Source organism: Anomaloglossus baeobatrachus, chromosome 1 (genome assembly GCF_048569485.1).
Source record: "Anomaloglossus baeobatrachus isolate aAnoBae1 chromosome 1, aAnoBae1.hap1, whole genome shotgun sequence".
Lineage (NCBI taxonomy): Eukaryota > Metazoa > Chordata > Amphibia > Anura > Aromobatidae > Anomaloglossus > Anomaloglossus baeobatrachus.
The window spans coordinates 362852920-362870015 of NC_134353.1; the positions used below are offsets into that span (position 1 = coordinate 362852920).

At 47.3% G+C, this 17096-nt stretch overlaps 1 long non-coding RNA gene across 1 annotated transcript in view; it reads left to right on the top strand.

The window, feature by feature from the left end:
- The first annotated feature begins 2827 nt into the window (after window positions 1–2827).
- Window positions 2828–17096, top strand: part of LOC142293049 (uncharacterized) — a 110234-nt gene continuing 95965 nt past the window's right edge. The window contains exon 1 of the long non-coding RNA XR_012751065.1: window positions 2828–2913. This is a non-coding gene — a long non-coding RNA (uncharacterized LOC142293049). The remainder of the gene's footprint in view (window positions 2914–17096) is intronic.

Sequence of the window (17096 nt, forward strand, 5' to 3'; positions counted from 1 at the left end):
CAGTGGGTCCCAACCGGTCAGGAACATAGAAAGGAGAGAGGAAAGGATCTGGCACAACTTCTTCTTAGGATAAAATCATTACAGTCTTTATTTAGAAATATTAAAAAACATCATCTGTGAAGACCAAAAAACGTAGTTAATCCATGGGAGCTTTACGCGTTTCGGACTTCAGCATAAAAACAAGAAAGAGTCCTTAATCATAAGTGTCCCATGTATACCACAAAGCTACTGAAATAGACTGACCTGTTAGATGGACGAAAGGGAGGGGCAAGCTTGTCATGATTACGTACACCAACAGGTGAGTATTACATCACATACCAGCATTCAAAAGCAATGTAACTAGACAATATTGACAATGGATAACAATTCCAAATAATATGTCATAGGAAAACCTGTGTAAATATTCAAACCCTTCATTGGAAGAGCTAACCGAACAAATAATAATAATGGGAAAAAAAAAAATTAGGTATGTAAATGCATGTATATATGCACATATATGTATATCTGTCTCCATATATGTATATAGAAATATATGTAAGTGAATTATCATGGATTAGCGCCAGAGATGGACATCAAAATCCCATGTGAATTGGTTCATAGGAAAAGAAAAAAAAAGAAAAAAAATTCCCAATTAATAAATAGATCCGACAAAAATAAATTACAAATTAAATATAGACTGCAAATGTGCAAGACCTAAGGTCCACCTATAGAATATATAAAGTAGCTCTCCCAACAAGGGGAAGGAATACCAGACATATCCAAAAAATACATGAAAAAGTATAACCATGTGAACACACATTATGCGAGCAATAATATAAAATGTCCAAACATATATACCGCTCCTGCGACTTATTCAAATTACGGCGTCTTTATGATCAAAACTAACCTCTATCAGAGAATCAGCCAGAACAATGTATGGGAGATCAGGCATCACACCGAATGTCACCCACAAATAAATGAGAAAAATTTCCCCATTCGTAATTTGTTCAGAAATTATCTTTTTTTCAAAAAATATAACGTAAGTCAGAGCGGTAATTAAAACCGCCAGGATATCTTGATATCTTGATATCCATTTAGCTTCCGATAAAAGGAGAGCCTGAACCCAATCTCCTCCACGGGGAGGCTTGGGGACAGACTCTACACCTGTAATTATTAAAGATGAAAAATCCGCTGAGTGACATTCAATGTAATGCCTGGTCAAACCAGATAAAGAACATTTTTTAACCAATGCAACATAATTTAGAGAGGTTTTATCATGAGCCGCTGGGGGTATCCGGACATGTTCTGAAATCCTGTCTCTAAATGCTCGGGAGGTACAGCCCACATAGCTCTTACAGCATAGTGTGCACGTTGCCACATAAACCACATGCGTGGAAGCACAGTTAATGAATGAACGAATATCAAAATTTGCCCCATTGTTATCTAATAAAGATTTAGTATTGCGCATAAACCTGCAAAGGCCGCAATGACTGGAGCCGCACTTAGAAGAAGTGTGCCGGATTCTTTCCTCTCTCCTCTCTCCCCCATACTGTTTCAGAAATACTCCCCTCTCACCCCATAATGTTCCTCCTCCATGTCTTCAGCTCCACAGTGGAGCACTTATCAGCGTTTCTCTGCCGCCTCCGCACTGCGGCGCTGGCTTCCAGGTCAGCAGTCTGATCAGCTGACCTGTTCACATGAAAGCCGTCGCGCTGACCCGGAAGTCAGCGCCAGGGATCGCTTCAATTGTCCTTGCGTCTGACAGATACAAGGACAATTGAGCAGTGGGAGCCGCGCGCTGCACTTTCTATGAGTGCGGCTGTCAGCGTGACACTCAGAGAATAGCGGGTCCCACCCCATCAGACTTCCACACAGCCGCATCAGGCAGCTCGACAGCGCCCCGCCAGCTCCCCCCTAGATACGCCTCTGGCTTGTGCCTCGCTCAACACATGGCTAATATGTATAGTTTACAAATTAGCCATGTGAACAGAGCCAGAGGTGCTCTTCAGATTTTCCGGTACGCCGTAACAGCACGTACCGCCGCAAAAAAAGCACTGCTGATGGCATTGGGTACAAAAGAATTTCTAAATTACTGATAGTTCCAGTGACTACTGTTGGTGCCATAATTCAGAAGTGGAAAGAACATCATTTTACCATCTCTGAACAGGTGCTCCCTGCACAATATCAAACATAGGAGTGAAAAGACTTATCAATTCAGTGGTACAAGTACAAGAACCACCAGTGGAAATCTACTGAAAGACCTGGAATAAGCAGGCATAATTGTTTCAAAGAAAACAGTAATTAATGCACTCAACCTCCATGGCCTGTATGCATGCTCACCACCCAAGACTCCATTGTTGAACAAAAAGCATGTTCAAGTGCAACTAAAGTTTGCTCAACAACATTTAGACAAGCGTATGAAATAGTGGGAGAATAGAGTCTGGTCAGATGAAACCAAAATGGATCTCTTTGGATGCCAAAGATTTCCACTTCAAAAACACCATATCAACAGTGAAGTTTGGAGGAGGGAGCATTATGGTGTTTCCATAGACGGATTATAATGAGGGCAATCTGGGCTACCGCCCGGGGCCCGAGGCTCCAGGGGGCCCATTCAGGGCAGTTAGTAATAAAGGCAATCTGGAGAGTTGTTTGGAGCCTAAGGCTCTGGGGGGCCCATGCTCAGATTGCCCTCATCTATTATCAGCGGTGCGCCGGGCCGGGAGCAATCCTGCTGCAGAGTATAAGCATCGGAGCCACAGGAATCTCCCTGTGGATAGAATGTATTTACTCCTGTGAGGTGATGATGTCATCGGAAGGGGTGGGGCTTCCTCCTCCAGTGTGGGAGCTATGATCACTGTTCCGTGTGTACTGTGGCTGCTGGAGAGGCTGAGGGGCTGCACCGTGGAGTGAAGGGCTTCATACACAGGAGTAAGAGTGAGTAATGTGAGAAGGTGTTTGTTTGTTGGGGGGGTCGCAGTATAACTGGATTTTCCAACATGGGCCTGCATATTAAAGGGAACCTCTCAGGTCAAAAAAGCGTTCTGACCTACAAGCAGGAGCCTGTGTGAGCTAGTAATCCCTTCCTTCCTACCCATCCCTGTGTTGTTATATTGTGTAATATAAAAGTAATAAAATAACGTTTTATTACTTTCACATTCCCTATGTAAATGAGCAGGGTCTGTGGCCCCATGGGTGTCACATTGTCCTGTGGGCGTTTGCATGCTTTCCATGGCATCACACCCATGTGAGCGTGATATCATGGATTTACATGAGCGACGTCACGTCTGCTCCTTCAGAATCTCGCGTGCGCGCTTACCATTCTCACCGCCTTATGCTGGTGTTTGCTGGTCAGCTTCTTGTCGCGGGCGGAGGGGACACGCTCGCCACGCTCGGGTCTGGGCTTCTGCTGCTGCTGCTTGGTGGCCCGAGCGGTGGACCGGACTCGGGGACTCGAGCAGCGCTCCTTGCCCGTGAGTGAAAAGGGATGGTTTGGTTAGGGAGATTGTTCGTGACGCCACCCACGGGACGTGGTGATGATGGCACCCCCGCTGCTGGTAACGGGGATCCCGGGAGAGATGGTAGGGTGCAGCTAAGATGTTGTCCCCTCCGTGGGTAGGGGGTTGGTGATCCCAGGGCCCGGTGATGTAATGGGGAGGCCGGATGGCTGGGGTGCAGAGACTGCGCGGCGTGGTGCCGGACGGCACTGGTGTACTCACTCAGACAATCACTGACAGAGTCGCTGGTAAATCAAAATGTCCGGATAGACGGGTCCCGCAGCCGGCTGCAGTGTTGTTGTTGTGTTCTCCCCGGACGGCTGATGGTGGCTGTCTTTCCCTGGACCTTTTAGAAATGTTCTGACTCCTGTGGTTGCCCACAGGTAGTCCACTCCCTGGCTTATAGGTGCCGTAGGAGCCCGTTTTGCCCGCAGGTGCTGGACCTTGTATCTCTAGCCTGTGGCAGTGGCTGTATATCCTCTATGGGTGGACGGTTGCCTTCAAACGGGACTTGGTTGTTAGGAAACCCCTGGGGTTCCGGTCACATTCAGATTTGACTATTGACGGCGGCTCCAAGCCTTGTCGGGGTCTGATGGCCCTGCCTGTGTGCTTAGCTTAACTCCGTTCCCCGGTCCAGGAACCGGCGGGCCGACGCCCAACCCCGGTCCTTACGGCTCTGCGGAGTTCCACCAACTCCTGCAGATGGCCACCACTGTCTGCCAACCTTGCTGTCAGTGCCTGGGCTCCTACCCAGACACCTCAAGTGTTTACTCCTCTCACTTTCACCTCCAAAACTGAACTGACACTTTTCCCGCCTCCAAGCCTGTGAACTCCTTGGTGGGTGGGGCCAACCTCCTGGCTCCGCCCCACCTGGTGTGGACATCAGGCCCTGGAGGGAGGCAACAAGGGTTTTTGGTTGGCTGGTGTAACTGTCTAGGGTGGGGGGTAGGGTGACCGCAAAAAATCGATGTCGGAATTTTGTCCGTCTGGACCCCACAAAACGATTCCCCCTTCCAGATATTGAGATTTTGAGCCAAAATTTGAGCTCGATCAAACGACGTTAACCCATGCCGCTTGTCGCTCAAAGTTTGAAAAAATCTAAATTTTTGGCCAAAAAGCTGACATATGGAGCCATAACTCCAGAACAGCAAATAATAAAAACACACTTAATATCTCAAAAGAAAGCTAATGTTGTTCTTCAAAATTTATATTTTAAACATAATTGTTGTCATTTTAAGTCAAACTGAGTTACAACAGCTTTTAGCCCCAAGGACGTGACCTGGTACCACTAGGAGCATACTTCGTATATTTTGTTATTAAGTGATAAATTTTGGGGTTTTTTTGGTATATTTTTCAGTTTAAACTAGAAATATAACAAAAAGACAAGTAATACTGATAAGTCTAATGATATTTTTTATTTTAAAATATAAATATGAGGTATATAATACATACAAAACAGACACAGAAAAGATACAGACGTAGAACCTACATGAGTTGATAATTTTACATAGTTATCTAATCTATTCTAGAGCTTTTGTTAAAGTAGTTTTTGAAATGTCAGAATATAATGCTCGGCATTTGCTTACAACTTGCAGGACATATTGCATTTGTTCTTCATCTTTTGTCAGAAGGTCGTTAAAGTCGGTTATTAATTTAACACCACGCTCAGCCATATCATTAACTACTTTTAATATTTTTACAATTTTCAATCCTTCTTGGAAGTCATTATTTTGAGGCCAGGTGTTTGGATTTTGTCTTAGGAAATCTGTTTTTATATTAAATCGGTCAAAGAATGTAAATGTGTCTTTGGTAAGTAAATTTACCAATCCTCCATCAACTACCTCTTTTAATTTTTCTTTCCTAACTTTTGGATTTACAACACTAGCGTGCTCTGATGGTTCATCTGTGCTACTGAGCAATTTATTAGCCATTAACAACTTTTTATCGTCTGTAATGGTGGGATCAAAAAATGATAATCCCACCAACTCTGCATTCAAATACCACAAATGGTTCGAAAATTTGGTGAGGGCTATTTCTGCAATGTCGTTGTCACATTCTTTATAGTCTAACAGACTATGCAAAATACCTAAATCTTGCTTTGGCGCAAGATGAGCTTTTGGAGCATTGAACCACGCTTTACAATCAATTTTAACTAGGAAAATAGAAATGGCACGCACAGAACTTTCTTCTTCTTTAGACATCTTAAATTGACGACGAAAAATGAACATTTTTAAGCAATAAATAGCCTTTGCCATCCACCTAGCGTGATGAATGGCTCCTGGAGTTCTAAAACCCACAACATTGCTGTCTAGTGATCCAACAAATACGAGAACCAACTGCAACAGCTCCTTGTAGTCATCTCTGGGGTGGCTCTCAGTTAATTTGGTCTCAAATTCAGCAGTAACATTTGCAATTACTTCTGGAGTTAGCTGCTTTTGTATTAGATTGTCACTGATACCTGTGTCGTATTTTCCTTTGTCTATCTTGGGCCACGCAGTGAGGAATCTTTTGAAAATGTCTGGATGAGGTCCAGTGGTTGATCCCATTTCTGTGTCGAATACGCCTCTTAACACAATTTCCAAGATATGGTGACAGCAAGCTAGGTGTAGCAATTCTCTTCCTAACATTTGCTCCAATAGGACGCATGCTCCTTTGAGTCTTCCCGTGTTCGCTGCTGCAGTGTCGAAGCACATCGCCTTGACGGTGTTGGGAAGACCCCATTCCTGTAGGCATTCATATACGGCTACGGCTTGCTCCTCTCCAGAGCTGCTTGCTGTTACAGGAACTCCCAGCAGCTGTTCCTTTTCGCCATATGAAATAGCAATAGCTATTCGCTCACATTGTTCATGTTTTAAAACACCCGGAAAAAGTTTACCGTCCAAATGGACATCCACGGGCTCTTTTTCAGGAATGTTTACTTTATCTAAAAAATTTTTAGTATATTGTTCTCTGAACATTTGCCTTCTAGAATGTAATAAAGTTTTTGAGACTTTGTACTCAAGAAGAGGGTCAAGGTTTAGTGCTTCTAAAGTAGCTATAAAAATTCTCGTGGCATTTCTGTCGGATACCTTACATCGATCTAACACAATGGATAATTTCATGTTTAAAATCTCTTTAACACCCCTTGCAAATGAAACTTTCATCCTCTTGCTCTCAGATGGTCCTGGATCTTCTGCAGCTTCTTCAGGGATGTCCATTTCCTCCAAGCTCTCAAGTTCCTGGTAGATGCTGTCCTCTTCAGTATCTTCTTCTTCTTTTCCTTCTTCGAGCTTGTCTTCATCATCCGTCTCTAAGAAGCAACAAAAGAAAGAGAAAAAAAAAGACTATAAAAACTTGTCATTTTAGCAGAATAGTAATAATACATAGGTACTAAATTACCTACTTCAGTTCTAATTATCAATAGGTATTATTTTAAGAATATAAACTCAATCATAAAGATGCCAAATGATGCTCTCATGTACAATTTTCTTTCAATTATAATGAAACTATTTACTTATTTGTTTATCTACTTTTTAGAATAATAATAATAAAATAAACTCAGCAATATCAAAAGTTTCTTCTTGGATTTGTCGGTTCATTTTTGCAAGTTCCTTTTGCGCCTTGATTTCTTCAGCTCGAGACAACTTGAGATCCTCTCCAGCCATGGAACCTGGGCGGCCCTTCTGCCTCTGTTTCACGAGAAATGCCTTATCTTCTTCCGATTTCACCAGAGCCAAGGCATCTTGTTGAGCAATATCAAAGAGATCATTCAACTTTTCAACAAACTGTTTAAATTTGTTCTTGGCCGTTTCCGATGTTTTCTTCCGGTCTTTTTGAAGACTTCTCCACTCGGCGTGAAGTTTTTCCAGCTTAGTAATTGCATCTTGCTCATGTTTAGTCGGGATTCAAGCTTTCCCCCAAAAAATGAGCACTTCTCGTATGGTCAGTTTTGCTGATTCTCTTACAGTTAATTTCACAGTACGTAAATTATAAAATAAAGCACATAAGACTTGACGATTTGAGGGTAGTTTACAACCGGTGATCTGGTGAATGGGATAGCCCACAAGAAATATTTTATCCTTGTTCCGGCTTTGTACACCTGATGTGAATGCCATTTCAGAGTCCAATAGGTAAATAACAGTTAACTAGAAAAACGAAACAAAATATATTACAAACTTTAATTTCAATAAAATATTTTCAAATATCTTTTAAAATAATACTATAATAGCTATAAAAATAATAACACACACACTTGGAAAATTTAAAAAAATACGTTAAAATATCTTCACTGGATAATTGTTCGATATAACCAGCTCAAAGGCACTTTAGAAACTAAACTATATAAATAAAAGGTCGGTTGTACGCTGAAGTAAAATCACCATCCCTAAAATAGAAATTACATGCACCCTGTGTGTAACATATACATTTTGAAGAACAACATTAGCTTTCTTTTGAGATATTAAGCGTGTTTTTATTATTTACCATTCTGGAGTTATGGCTCCATATGTCAGCTTTTTGGCCAAAAATTTGGATTTTTTTCAAACTTTGAGCAACGAGTGGCACGGGTTAACGTCGTTTGATCGAGCTCAAATTTTGGCTATCTCAATATCTGGAAAGAGGAATCATTTTCTGGGGTCCAGACGAACAAGATTCCGACATTTCCCCCCCCTATGAGATCCGGTCACCCTAGTGGGGGGTGTGGATGTTGGTATGTATGTGACTACCTGGCTAGTCCAGGGTGTCACATTCTGACGCGCACTGCACATGCTCAGAAGACTCCTGTGGTTCTTGTCATGAGCAGTGTGCGTCAGAAACCGACCAGCAAACACCAGGAAGAGGCGGTGGCGAGAATGGTAAGCTCGCATGCGAGACTCTGAAGGAGTAGACGTGACGTCGCTCATTTAAATCCATGGTATCACGCCCACAGGGGTGTGATACCATGGAAAGCATGTAGACACCCAGAGGATGATGCAACGCCCATGGGGCTAGAGACCTCTGCTATTTACATAGGGAATATGTAAGAAATAAAACATTTTATTACTTTCATATTATACAATATTGCAAGAAAGGGATGGGTAGAAAGGGGTTAATAGCTCACACAGGCTCCTGCTTGTAGGTTATAATGCTTTTTTGACCTGACAGATTCCCTTTAAAGATTGTACAGTATGGGCCTGCATAATGGGGGATTGTACAGTATGAGCCTGCATATTAAGAATTGTACAGTATGAGCCTGCATATTGGGAATTTTACAATATGAGCCTGCATATTGAGGGATTGCACAGTATGGGCTGGCATATTAAGGATTGTACAGTATGAGCCTGCATATTAAGGATTGTACAGTGTGGGTCTGTATAATGGGGGAGTGTATACAAATACAGTTAGGTCCAGAAATATTTGGACAGTGACACAATTTTCGCGAGTTGGGCTCTGCATGCCACCACATTGGATTTGAAATGAAATCTCTACAACAGAATTCAAGTGCAGATTGTAACGTTTAATTTGAAGGGTTGAACAAAAATATCTGATAGAAATTGTAGGAATTGTACACATTTCTTTACAAACACTCCACATTTTAGGAGGTCAAAAGTAATTGGACAAATAAATCAAACCCAAACAAAATATTTTTATTTTCAATATTTTGTTGTGAATCCTTTGGAGGCAATCACTGCCTTAAGTCTGGAACCCATGGACATCACCAAACGCTGGGTTTCCTCCTTCTTAATGCTTTGCCAGGCCTTTACAGCCGCAGCCTTCAGGTCTTGCTTGTTTGTGGGTCTTTCCGTCTTAAGTCTGGATTTGAGCAAGTGAAATGCATGCTCAATTGGGTTAAGATCTGGTGATTGACTTGGCCATTGCAGAATGTTCCACTTTTTTGCACTCATGAACTCCTGGGTAGCTTTGGCTGTATGCTTGGGGTCATTGTCCATCTGTACTTTGAAGCGCCGTCTGATCAACTTTGCGGCATTTGGCTGCATCTGGGCTGAAAGTATATCCCGGTACACTTCAGAATTCATCCGGCTACTCTTGTCTGCTGTTATGTCATCAATAAACACAAGTGACCCAGTGCCATTGAAAGCCATGCATGCCCATGCCATGACGTTGCCTCCACCATGTTTTACAGAGGATGTGGTGTGCCTTGGATCATGTGCCGTTCCCTTTCTTCTCCAAACTTTTTTCTTCCCATCATTCTGGTACAGGTTGATCTTTGTCTCATCTGTCCATAGAATACTTTTCCAGAACTTAGCTGGCTTCATGAGGTGTTTTTCAGCAATTTAACTCTGGCCTGTCTATTTTTGGAATTGATGAATGGTTTGCATCTAGATGTGAACCCTTTGTATTTACTTTCATGGAGTCTTCTCTTTACTGTTGACTTAGAGACAGATACACCTACTTCACTGAGAGTGTTCTGGACTTCACCAAAGAAAGTATGCGGCGATCATCCACCACTGTTGTCATCCGTGGACGCCCAGGCCTTTTTGCGTTCCCAAGCTCACCAGTCAATTCCTTTTTTCTCAGAATGTACCCGACTGTTGATTTTGCTACTCCAAGCATGTCTGCTATCTCTCTGATGGATTTTTTCTTTTTTTTCAGCCTCAGGATGTTCTGCTTCACCTCAATTGAGAGTTCCTTAGACCGCATGTTGTCTGGTCACAGCAACAGCTTCCAAATGCAAAACCACACACCTGTAATCAACCCCAGACCTTTTAACTACTTCATTGATTACAGGTTAACGAGGGAGACGCCTTCAGAGTTAATTGCAGCCCTTAGAGTCCCTTGTCCAATTACTTTTGGTCCCTTGAAAAAGAGGAGGCTATGCATTACAGAGCTATGATTCCTAAACCCTTTCTCCGATTTGGATGTGAAAACTCTCATATTGCAGCTGGGAGTGTGCACTTTCAGCCCATATTATATATATATTTGTATTTCTGAACATGTTTTTGTAAACAGCTAAAATAACAAAACTTGTGTCACTGTCCAAATATTTCTGGACCTAACTGTACATTGGAGACATTCGGAATACTCGCATGGTTAACCATATATTCTCACAATTATTTCCATATTCGATTAAAGTTGAATTTATCACATGCGGGACATCTGGACTATATAGGACAATCGCATACATGACTCCGGAATGTCTGACTAAAGGCCTTTTCCATTTACCCAACATCCCATACCCACTGTGGTTCTTATCTAAAACAAACTCAGACACTGCGTGACATTGGATATAAAGGCCACAGCAGCCCCATTTATTAATAACAGAATTAAGCAACATAACAATACAAATCTTCAATACAAATCTTCATTGAAGAAAACCCAAAGGAGGTGGGGGATACCTGAAGGTTGACCAAAACTGTTCCTTGCAACATCGGCCCACCTCCTGACCTTCAGCCGCAACACACCGACTCGAGAGCCCTGGCCAGATGTTGCCCACACCATGTCCCGCTGAGACTCAACCCAGCAAGGACCCGTTTTACCAAAAATTTGCACCGTTAGAGGTAACCCGCTCCGGCACTGGGTTCCGTCCTCTCCTCTGTGCAACCCCCACCTTCAGACACCCCCCTCCCTTCCGCCGCTGCGACAGATCACGATCTTCCTCCTCTTCTTCATCGGTGTTGAATCAATCTTCAGGGCGGGCGGCCGGGAACGATTCCAGTCACCGTCCAGGTAGGAATGCCCACCCACTCCCCTGACCTGACCTATATATGACCCCCTCCCAGTACCACCCCCTGACCAATCAAACTGACCCCTAGTCCTAACTGCCCCTTAGTTCCACCCCCAGATTTCCCGCTCAAACTAACTTTACACATTAACCCTTCACTGACCCTATGGCCTGGCATACCTCCTAGTCATGCTGCCCTCCCTTAAGCCCCTTTGGGGCAGCAGTACGGGCTATTCCTTGACTCCGGAATGTCTGACTAAAGGCCTTTTCCATTTACCCAACATCCCATACCCACTGTGGTTCTTATCTAAAACAAACTCAGACACTGGTGACATTGGATATAAAGGCCATAGCAGCCCCATTTATTAATAACAGAATTAAGCAACATAACAATACAAATCTTCAATACAAATCTTCATTGAAGAAAACCCAAAGGAGGGGGGGGTACCTGAAGGTTGACCAAAACTGTTCCTTGCAACATCGGCCCACCTCCTGACCCTCAGGAGCAACACACCGACTCGAGAGCCCTGGCCAGATGTTGCCCACACCATGTCCCGCTGAGACTCAACCCAGCAAGGACCCGTTTTACCAAAAATTTGCACCGTTAGAGGTAACCCACTCCGGCACTGGGTTCCGTCCTCTCCTCTGTGCAACCCCCACCTTCAGACACCCCCCTCCTTTCCGCCACCACGAGTACGCATGACCCCTTGTGCGCGCCGAGTCCTCCCACAACACCAGCGCCTTCTCGACCCCCGCCATTAGCCCTAAGGCCCATATATCATTTCCAACCGAATTTAAATGGACCCCGTCCCGTCGCAACAAGTCGGCGGATGCCGATTCCATTTCCGGGTGCCGAACCGAGACCCCCCAAGCCGAGAAACAAAACGCCCAATCTCACGATTCACCTTACATCGCGCTCTATTAACAGCTCCACCGACCTGGCCCGCCGCCAAGCCCGTCGCGCAACAATGTCAGACCACACGATGACTAGACCCGGATGGGATGACAGGAGTCGCAGGAGGTCGCATTTAATGTCCTGAATCAGATCCCTAGACGCCCGAAGACTCAAGTCATTCCCACCCGCGTGTAGCACTACCACCTCCGGTGGCCTATCCAACTCTGCATGGTGGCGCCAGGTAGGCAACACTTCACTCTACATCATACCCCTGACGCCGATCCATCGTACTATCGCCTTCTCCCTGAGAACACCCAACTGGCGGCCATTAGGTCTTACTCCCGCGCGAAAAGCACCCCAGTACACGTACGAATGGCCGAGCACCCACACCAACAATGGTGAACCTACAAAACAAAAGGTGGTAAAATAGGGGGTGGAGGGGGGGGCGAGAGAGGGGCAACAGAAAAGAGAAGGGGCACACAGGGAAGAACGGGTAATGAAAACCAAGCAACATAACGCCCCGACCTAACCCACTCCGTCATATTACAACAAGGATGGTCGCACATATGATCTATACCTAGCTGAGTCCCAGCGTCCAATCTTACGGATGGCCTGCGCGCCCAGGCCCCAACGAGCCGCCTGAGTCGCCGCCCCAATCCGAAAGGAATGAGACGTGAACTCAGCCTCGTTGAGACCGCAACACTACAGGCACCTCCGAAAGATGCAGACAAACTGGTATCCGGACAAGGCAGACCCGTCTTGATGCAACAAAAAAAAGCCCGAACGGGTTCCCCTCACTTCCAAAAAAGCCGACACCTGTTTAACAGGACACTCCGCTAGGCCAGGTACACCCCACAATTCCACCACACGACCTCTACCTAGCTGATCCGTCTTTGACCGTCTCAAGCAACACCGTACCGCATCCACACCACAAGCCACATCCTCCAACAACAAACCTCCGTGACACCTTGTGTTCCTACTCACCAGTTCACTAATTCTGAACGCACCAAAGAAGGCCAAAACAAAAACGGTCCCAAACAAACGGCATTTATACTTCGAAAAACACACACGGGGCAAAACCGACAACAAATTACCCAGCAATTCAAAAGACACCGGGCGCCTAAGGTCACGGCTCGCCCCGACCCTTCGGTAGCCCTTCAATGCCTGGCGCACCATGAAATCCTTAGTGACGTCCTTCCAGCCCAGTAACCTAAAAAAGAAACCTATGCCAGCCAGCCTGCCAGCAACCGCCGACCATGACAGGCCTTCCTCCTTCGCTCTACCCATCATGAATAAAACTAAATAAACCCTGTCACCTTCAGGTACATCACCTCCGACCTCGGCAACCAACTCGAGACAACGATCCCACGCCGCAGTATAGCTGCGCCACGTACTGGGTGCCACCGATTGTTTGATCAATTCCCAGGCCGGCTGCAAACCAGGCCCCACAACCAGACGGGCCACACGGTCTCCTGCTGCTCCGCGTCCGGCGCCAGCATTCAAAAACGGTCCCACTGGAAGCGAGATAAAGCATCAGCCACAGAATTCAAACCCCTCGGCACATGCACAGCACAAATCCACAAATTAAGCTCCAGACATTTCAACACCAAATGCCGCAAGAGATCCACAACTGGAGGGGAATCTGCCGTCAACTTGTTAACACATTGAACAACCCCCAGGTTATCACACATAAAACGCACCTTTCTGTCTCTCAGATCCTGCCCCCAAACCTCTATGGCCACAACAATAGGAAAAAGTTCCAACAAGGCCAAATTCCTGGTTAAACCGGACACCCGCCAAGACTCAGGCCACCTGCCGACACACCATCTCCCCCCAAAATATGCCCCGAAGCCACTGGACCCCGCCGCATCCGTATAAAGGACCAACTCATCATTGGACACCACCTCACGAAGCCACAATGACCGTCCATTATACAATTGTAAAAAGCGGGACCACACTCTCAGGTCCGCCTTGTGTTCCACCTTTAAACGTACAAAATGCAAAGGGTGCGACACACCGGCGGTGGCTTGAGCCAAACGACGGGAAAAAACTCTTCCCATCGGCAAAATCCGACAAGCAAAATTCAACTTGCCCAAGAGGGACTGCAATTCCCGTAAACGGATTTTCTTGGCTTCCAGGGCGCTATGTACACAACACCTCAAATCCATCAGCTTGTCCTCCAGCAAGCGGCACTCCATGGCAATGGTATCTAACTCAATTCCAAGAAATTTCAAAACCGTAACCGGACCCTCCGTCTTCTCAGGTGCCAATGGAACGCCAAAATGGTGATCAACCTGCTCCACTGTCCGAAGCAACAGGGAACACTGTGGAGATCCAGGAGGCCCCATACACAAAAAGTCGTCCAAATAGTGCAACACTGAATCCAGGCCCGCCTCCTCCTTAATCACCCATTCCAAAAAACAACTAAACTTTTCAAAATAGGAACATGAAATTGAGCAGCCCATAGGCAAACAACAATCCACATAAAACTTGTCCGCCCACCAACACCCCAAGAGGTGAAAACTGTCCGGGTGCACCGGTAACAGACGGAAGGCGGCCTCCACATCCGTTTTTGCCAAAAGCGAGCCACGACCCAGCTTCCTCAGCCATTCCACCGCCTTATCAAAACGAACATACGATACCGAAACCAGTTCCGGATCAATACCGTCATTCACCGACCTGCCAGTAGGACATGACAAATGGTGAATCAGCCGAAACTTGTTAGGTTCCTTTTTTGGGACCAACCCCAACGGGGACACCACCAGATCGGGCAATGGAGGAGCATCAAAAGGCCCCGCCATCCATCCTAATTCCACCTCCTTCTGTAACTTATCTGCAACAATCTCACCATGCAGGCGAGTCGACTGTAAATTTTTCAAACGAATCTCTCCCGTCTTAACAACTGACGGTATCTTGAAACCAAAACTAAAACCTTCGCTCAACAATTCCACCGTCACCCGATCCGGGTATCTATTTAGAAACGGCGCCATCTGATCTACCCTCACTGGGGTCCTCCCTTTTTGACGAAGACTCTGTGGCCTTCCCTTTTCCCTTCCTGAAGCACTTGAGATAACTGTGGGTGCCGCCACATCCCGAACATTCGTGCTTAAATCTGCAGGAGGACCCAAAACAGCAGTCCTTCTTATTGAACTGCCAGCAAACACCCTTTTTGGGCCCCAGCGAGGCCCCAAATGATCCCCCGCCGAAGCCCCCTGGAAAGGACTGCGATGTCGACCTCGGCGCAGCCATCAGCCGCATCCAGAGGCTGATTTTCTTGTGGTCCCACCGTAAACTAGGTCTGACTGCTTTCCTCCGGCGAAACTGCTCGTCATATTGCAGCCAAGCAGTCCCCCCATAAGTCCTGTATGCTTCGCATATAGAATCCAGATAACAAAAAAGTGCCGAGCAGTTGTCCGGGGCCTTTTCCCCCACAACACTGGCCAGTATCACAAACTCCTGTAACCAGTTCTGAAAAGTGTGAGGAATAAGGCGATAACGTCGCCGCTCTTCCTCGTCCTTTTTGCTCTCATCCGGTTTAACCCGATCAAGGTTAAACTTCTCCAAAGGGAGCAAAGAGAATATCTCAACATATTCATCCTTCCATATTTTCTCCCTAACCTCTTGCTTTAAATGAGCCCCCAACGGCCCATCAAAGCAAACATACACCTCCCCTCTCGCCTTGTCATCTAAACGCACTACATCTACCGCAGCAGCGGCTGGGGCAGCGGGAGCCAACACCACCGGCTCACTAATAACATTTCCGCTGGTCACCGCACTGGTTGCGGTGGCCACGGCCTCCTGAACCGGCGCGCCAGCCGCTCCCTGCCACACCATGCGGGGGCCCCCGCGGGGGCAAATAAATTCCTAACCAAACGCAGCAACTCGGATGCCACACTGCCACATTCACACCCGGCCCCCCACTAGGGCCACCAGGCACAACGCCCATATCACCAGCACCGACATTCAAACCCTGCACGCCACTCATACCACCAGACGCACCACCAACTGCCAAACCAGACATGCTAGAAATAGGGAAAACCATGGTCTTACCAGGCTGACTCCGAGAGGTCCCCGAAACAGCCGTCACGTGTCCTCCGCGACGCACTCGGGCCAGTTCGTCGTCGCCAGTGATGTCATCCTCTGTGACGTCGTCCTCCACGATGTCGTCTTCCGCACTGGACCCTGGACCAGGGAGCCCGCCGTCCGGCAGGCTCGACCTGTAGCCCGGTCCGCCCCGAGAAACCTCTGCATGCTGTGCGGTGTTGTGCTGCGGTCCGTCAGCCGATCCTCCCACGATAATCTTGCTGGAGGCCTGCCCGACGACAGCCCCGCGTGAAGTCGTTGATCCCGCCGTTGTCTGCCTGCAGTCATCTGTCCCGTCTCTGCGCCGTCCCGAACCCGATCTGGGCCGTCGACGTGGCCCCCTTGCTGCCACTGGAGCCCTATGCTCCGGCATAGGCTCCACCCCCAGGTGCACCGGAGAGTCCCGTCCCTCTCTCCGTGCTCCGTGATGTGCTGCAAGGTCCTCTGCCGGTAAGTCGCGGTCATGTGACAGGGCCGCCGCCCCACGTGACCGCAGCACTGCCCCACGTGACCGCGACGCCACCCCACGTGACCGCGGTGCCGCCCCACGTGACCGCACCGGGTCAGTGGAGCAGGACGGGGCAAGGGAGCAGGACGGGTCTGCAGGGATTCTGGATCCGGTGAGCGTGCAGTGTCACGTGAACGCGCCGGACCACGTGAGCACGCCGGGCCTGGTGACCGCGCCGGGTCAGGTGAGCACGCCGAGTCACGCGCGTGTCGCCAAAGCGCGCCGAGATCCAGAAACAGGAGGGGGGGCGGCCACGTCACTCACCGCCCCGCTGCCTTGCTGCCTGCGGCCCGACTTCCGGCCCAGACCCCGCGATGTCCCGACCTCCGGATCCACCGCCGCCGCCGTGAGTCCTCCACTGGGGCTCCGTCTCCGCTGCCGGCTTCTCGGGGTCATCTCTGGGCTGAGGCGCTCCGGAGGCCGCGATCTTCGCTGCCGCTTCGGAGGCAAGGGGGTCCCATTTTCCGCACCGTCTCCTTCGCTGGACCACCGCTGAAG